Consider the following 6,893-nt stretch of genomic DNA (forward strand, 5'->3'; position numbering starts at 1 on the left):
GGAAAATATATTTTGCCTCTACATGATTTCTTGGAGCTGAGTATTGTTTAGCCTGTGTGAAGTAAAACCCACGTTGAATGGCTATATAAGGAAGACTCAAGACCTAGTTTTATTAACCGAAATCATTATTAGTCTTTTAGGGTTTCGTGTCTTGTAAGCCTTGTGCTTTATTTTGTATACATCTCTGGTACTGTCGTTGATTATAAACGCACAGAAATGGATTGTTTATTGAGTTGTAATTTTGAACTGATCCTAAACTTTGAAGTACGGAGTTAGTTTGTGTTTGATTGTGATTCACTCGAGAGCTTTTAAGCGAGAGTGAAATTTAGTTTCATAGGAGGGTGTCTCCATCATTGATCCTTATTGTGTTGATAACAACGTTGTCGGTGTTATTTGAGGAAGTGAGAGTGGTCTCATATCTAGGAGTTCCTAGGTAGAAGTTAGCACGAGTTGTGGTTAAGTGATAAGTCGTAAATGAGGCGTTTGCTGATGACTTTGAACTAACACTATTATAGTGAATTTCCTTTCTAGATTGGTATCCCTAGAGTAGGTATGAGATGTTGTAGCATCTTTCCACCAAGCTGCCAAAATTTTATTATTGTTTGTGATTATTACTATTATTATTCCTCTTGTTTTGTTTGCCTCTTTTCCGTCAAAACAATTTGAGAAATCATTATACGTACACATGCCAACGGCCAAAAGGTTGTGAAAACACCATGAAATTGTGGACACTTTAGAATATATTAGTATTAATACACAAGCATGGTCTATAAATCATTCAGAATATTCTTGCTTTTCAAAAGCGGTAGTTCTGGAAAGCATGATCCCACTAATTGTAGTCGTTTTAGTGGAAATCATTCAGAATATTCTTGCTTTTTCAAAAGCATGTAAATCATTACGACAAAATGTAACGATAATTTAAAAAGCATGATCGCACTAATTGCAGTCGTTTTAGTGGTCATTAATTAATGCTCGATCGGAAACATTAAAAATGTCCATATTTTGCCACTAGTTAGTAGTCCTTCATACCACAATATATGTCACTCCACACTTTTATACATATATTTAGAACTGTAACTAATATCATATGAAATAGATAATTATGAGTTAGTTTACAAAATTGTTCTTCATTAATGGTATGAAAAAGATAAATTATGAGAGTATTAATTAGTTAATGGTATAATAGAAAAAATAGCATTAAATGCTCAATTGGTAATGTAAAGTGACATATAATTTTGATACAACTTTTTTTCTCAAAGTATCATGTAAAATAATAATTTTTTTTCTGATTTGCGTTGAATATTGATGTTCTTTCTATCACCTTGCCCAGAAGATGGTAGACCCACAACGGCTCAAAGTTTTCACATCTAATAGTGTTGGAACATGTATGAAAACTGGAAATAACACATGGTTTGAACTGAGTGTGTAAAATATGAATTTGAAAAAGTAGTTCCACATTGGTGAGACTATTCATCTTAGTAGTCTTTATATATTGAGGTAATCACGCTCCTCACCACTGTCTGTCTGGCCGGCTCAGTCCGGGCCGAGATTGGATGATGTATTAATACTTATAAATGAAAAAAAATAATATTAATTTTTCATTATAAGAACATCGCTTGATCGTTTTGCTTCCATTGTTCATCATCTTAACCATACATTGTCTTCATCGTTTTGACTTCTACATACGGCCAAAGCCCGTCGGTAAAATATGTGGAAAAAACAACATATTTTTTCACCTTATACTTACGAACAATGTCTGTGAGATACGGTGGAAGGTGATCTTAAAATTTACTACGGATATATTTGTTACAGTGACAGATAGTTTCATCACTAAAATTTACTTTACGGTTTACTCTAAAAGAAATAGAAAAGCAATGAGTTACCCCACTTGTGTAATTTTTTTGAAAAGTGCACTTGTTTGTTTGATAAATAATGTGAAAAAATGTACACATGGTAAATGACTTGTTTAATCATGGTTTAAATACTATTATTATTATTATTAATAAAGTTTAAATATAATTTTTTTCGAAGCAAAGTTTAAATATAATTTTAATCCTTGTAGTGTTTTTTGGTTTTCGTTCCTATAATATTTTTTATTATGTAGATTGAGTTCTACAAATTCAAAAATAATTTAAAATGAGATATGATCCGTTGACACCAGGTGTCAAACTTTATTTTAACACCTAATCTAATTCATTCATTTTTATAAATTATTTAATGGTTGTGATCACAACCTCTTTTTTTTTTTTTTTTACAATGAGCTGGGATCGAACCCAAGACCTATACCGTACTACCTAAACCCCTCACCACTAAACCAAACCTATAACGGATCACAACCGTTATATTAAAAAATATAATTTTAATCTATCTATCTATCTATATATATATATTATATTATTATATTATCATTGTAAAGCAAACTTTTTTTTGCTGATGTGTCATCTCTACAAAACTCTTTTTGCTTATGTGTCATCTCCACAAAACTCAAAAAAATTTCTAAATATTATGTACATTCATTTTGTTTCCTTCACATACTAATTAATTGAATCATTCACCTACTAATTAATAATTAATAACGGAGCATTATTATTATAAATAAAAATTGTTATGAAAGGTGAAAGATCACCCCTTTTAATGTTATTTTAATTTATTTTTTTTTTAACTTATTTTTCTTAACCTTTCAATCCCTTACTTTTATGGCCTAAATCATATGATAAGTTGTAAATTTTTTGAAACGGCGCACTCTTTTAATATTAGCAACCATTTACTATTTTCCTATCAAAAGATCTTCTTAGCCTTTCAATTCCCACAAAAAAAATTAAAACGTGGCATTAATTGACTATATATATGTGCCTTATGAACAATTCCTCGGTAGATATGACTGTGTGAACTTTTAATTTGAGAGATGTGTGTATTGTAGAAGGAATAATAATCAAAGGTTTGTATTTTCATTTTGTGTCCTTTTTTCTTCTTGATAATCAACGGATGATGTTACTAACACAACACAAATGTCCAACCTTTATTTCTTTTTTTCCTTTCACCACAATTCTGACATCAAGTGATTTCAGTCCTCTCCCGACCGCAGTTGTGAGGGATCGAACCGTGGTCCTCCTCCTTACCAAATTCAACATCAATCATCACTGAACCAACCAACAATTGGTGTCCAACCTTTATTTCAGCATAACACTAATCAGATGTATAATAAATCGTAAATGGATCAACCGTAAACACAAAATGATTGGCATTCCCCTGTTTTATAATCTCTAGTACGGTAAGGAAATGATTTATTGCTTTATTTTGTAGCTTCTCTTCGTCTTGTGCTGTTAAAAAATATTTGTAGTGTAAGCAAACTTTTTTTTGTTGATGTGTCATCTCTACAAAACTCTTTTTGCTTATGTGTCATCTCCACAAAACTCAAAACAATTTCTAAATATTATGTACATTCATTTTGTTTCCTTCACATACTAATTAATTGAATCATTCACCTACTAATTAATAATTAATAACGGAGCATTATTATTATAAATAAAAATTGTTATGAAAGGTGAAAGATCACCCCTTTTAATGTTATTTTAATTTTTTTTTTTTAACTTATTTTTCTTAACCTTTCAATCCCTTACTTTTATGGCCTAAATCATATGATAAGTTGTAAATTTTTTGAAACGGGCACTCTTTTAATATTAGCAACCATTTACTATTTTCCTATCAAAAGATCTTCTTAGCCTTTCAATTCCCACAAAAAAAATTAAAACGTGGCATTAATTGACTATATATATGTGCCTTATGAACAATTCCTCGGTAGATATGACTGTGTGAACTTTCAATTTGAGAGATGTGTGTATTGTAGAAGGAATAATAATCAAAGGTTTGTATTTTCATTTTGTGTCCTTTTTTCTTCTTGATAATCAACGGATGATGTTACTCTTTTAATTTAAGCACATACCAGTTCATGTTTCGTGTAGCTTTCTGAGGCATGCAAATGGAGTGATCGATTGCTATCGCAACACGTAAAGTGTAACATTTAACCTGGAAGTGGAATGTGCACGTTTGAATACAAGTTATACCATCGGGAACTTTAGTAAGTTGTCATAAAATTTAAAAATATAGTTGTACAATTGTAGAATTTGATATATTGTTGTGGTTTTTAATTTCATTCCAAACTTTTTTTCAGGCTTCTTTGGATTGAGCTAGATAGAAGACATGAATATGTATGATGACAACATAAAATGGTAATAATTGTTTGCTATGTAGAGGGGTAGCAATTCTATGTATTAGGTGGATAGTGTCAACTTTTATGATGTAGTAACTCTCTTGATTTGTAGAAAAAATCTTCTCAATCTCTCATATATAGTCTGGTAATTGTTTACTATATGTAGAGGGGAAACAATTGTATCTGTGTTTTGTATGATGTGAGCTTTTATGTTGTAACTCTTTTGGTTTGTAGAAAACCTTCTCACTTTCTCTTTTGGTTTTGTATGATGTGAGCTTCTATGTTATAATCTCTAATATTGATGTAATTAAGCTTAAGTTAAAAAAAAAAATCCACCCTTTCTCATTCTATTAGTCGTTATATATGCTAAAAACAATCTCATAAATCATAGTGATTCATCTCATAACAAATAAAATTATAGTGCTTACTAACGAGCACTATAAAAAAAATTATGAAAGGTGAAAGATAATCCTTTTAATGTTGTTTTTTGTGTACTTATTTTGAGTGTCAAACTTTTATGTACAATCACTACTCATACATATATGGGCATCTGAAATTTATATTTGGAGCTTGGAAGAGTTATTAGGTTTGTTGTAGAAGAATAGTAATTTTTCAATATTTTCTGATCTCATTGTATCTTTTTTTTCATCTTTTTCATATTCAACCTTATCGATCTATTGATTTATTGAGCGTGAAGCTACTATAATGAAGTAGAAAATGTGAATCAATGTTAAAGTTTTATATGGACTTATGATTGCAACCTTTCAAAAATCTCTTACCCTTTGATATTTTTATCGAGGTGCTTGAACACCCTATAACAATCTTTTAGTTAAAAAGATGTCTGCCAATTTTTGACACAACTAATCTTTTAATTTTTGAGTAAAGATGTGTTTGATTTTCTTTTTATTTGTGCCGGATATACCTAATAATTTTCCTTTATTTTTTTTTTATTTTGCGTAATAATATTCCTTATTTTGGGTAACAATATTCCTTTTTGTTTATCATTTTTTTGTAGTATTAGCTATTTTAGTTGTAGTATTAACTCTTTTTGTTATTATTAAAATAATTATTATCTTTTAAAAATCACATCTCTAAATAGTATAATTTTTTTTATTCAAAAATATGAATTTTATAAGTCTATTATTTGTCAATATTATAAGTCAGACTATTATTAAAATTTAAAAAATTGAATATCATATTATTTTATTCAATAAACAAATTATAAAAAAAAAATTAATTTTTTATGTAATGACAACTACATTTTTATATAATAGCTAACTTTTAAACAAAATCATCTTATTTCCACATCATGCAAATGCAATTGTAAAAAGAGGATTTTTATTTATTATAATGATGATAGGAAAAAACGAAGTAGAAATGAAAGACACGATGTTTAACAATAACAAATGGTTGTTACCAATTAATTGAGGGAAAAGGAAGAGTTAGTGGTGATTACTTATTAGTATAATTGAAAGGATAACTATGCACTTAGGTATTCTTTCTATTAAGTTGACATCATTAGCCATATTTATTCATTGTGTGTTTTCAATTTTTATTTTATCAAATTCATAAAGAAAAAAGAAAAAGATATTCTGAATCAATGATTATAAATGTTGGAGGTTCAAGATAAATTTCCCTTATTTATCTGAAGAATATTAGATCATATATGATTTCTTTTCTCTTTTAAAAAATATATTCTTTTATTAAAAATGTTCTTTTGAAGTCTAGCTCTAATATAAAATTTGACAAAGTTGATTTCATAGCTCTTTAAATATCTATTTTTTGTTTTGTCAAATAGAAACACTATATATTTACCTAAAAATACTAATTGAGTTTATAAAGGTCAAAGACAAGTGTCTATATTTTTTATATACTAATAAAATAATACAAGAAACATAGAGATGATATAAGTCGATGTCGATCCTTAAAAATATATTAGTAGACTATACTATAGTACGTCGTTATGATAAGTGTTTTTTTTTACATGCTTAGTGAATTCATGATGTGAACCGTAAGTTGCCAAAATAATGTCAAACCGATAAAAATTAAAATGAATAAGATATTCATAGTGATGAGAATAAAAATATATACGATAAGATATTCATTTTTAGTGCATTTTTTTAAGGTTTAACTACACATTTGGTCCTTTACGTTTATTTTATGTTTCAATTTGGTCCCTTACGTTTAAAAAGTATCAATTTGGTCCCTTACGTTTATTTTAAGTTTCAAGTTAGTCCTTTCCGTTAGTTTTGTCACTAACACCGTTTGAACAGTACACGTGTCAGCGTGTCCAAGTGCCACGTGTCAGTCCACGTATGCAAATTGACTGCCACCTGTAACGACCCAATTTTCATATTATTATTTTTATGTGTTAAAATATTTTATTTAACGTGGCATTTTAATTAAGTTAATAACTTGAGTTATTTATCGAATACTTTAGTTATTAAGCGAGTAGAGTGAGTTAACGCGTTATTGGGCCAAGCCAATTGGGCTTGAGGCCCAATGGGCCTTGAGTGTGTGTGAGGGGGCGCCCATTAAGGGCAAGGAAGAGAGAGAGAAATTCATTTTCTCATGGTTCTTGTGTTTCTTGAGAGGAGAAGAGGAGAGCTTGGGAGCTAGAGCAAGGGGAGAGCTAGGGATTCGAGATCTTCGTCGTGTTTTCTTCGAATCCAGGTAAGAGAGT

The 6,893-nt window shown here is 29.3% G+C and overlaps 1 long non-coding RNA gene across 3 annotated transcripts; it reads left to right on the forward strand.

The window, feature by feature from the left end:
* Positions 1-2,911: 2,911 nt before the first annotated feature.
* On the forward strand, positions 2,912-4,222 carry LOC123909431. 3 transcript variants are annotated; one of them, XR_006809953.1, is made up of 3 exons: positions 2,912-2,938; positions 3,963-4,078; positions 4,172-4,222. It is a non-coding gene; the product is annotated as an uncharacterized LOC123909431 (long non-coding RNA). The 3 variants fall into 3 exon arrangements; XR_006809928.1 differs by lacking the exon at positions 2,912-2,938 and adding an exon at positions 3,722-3,865; XR_006809933.1 differs by lacking the exon at positions 2,912-2,938 and having other exon boundaries at positions 3,857-4,078.
* Positions 4,223-6,893: the final 2,671 nt, after the last annotated feature.

This window comes from Trifolium pratense, linkage group LG1 (genome assembly GCF_020283565.1).
Source record: "Trifolium pratense cultivar HEN17-A07 linkage group LG1, ARS_RC_1.1, whole genome shotgun sequence".
Classification (NCBI taxonomy): Eukaryota; Viridiplantae; Streptophyta; class Magnoliopsida; order Fabales; family Fabaceae; genus Trifolium; species Trifolium pratense.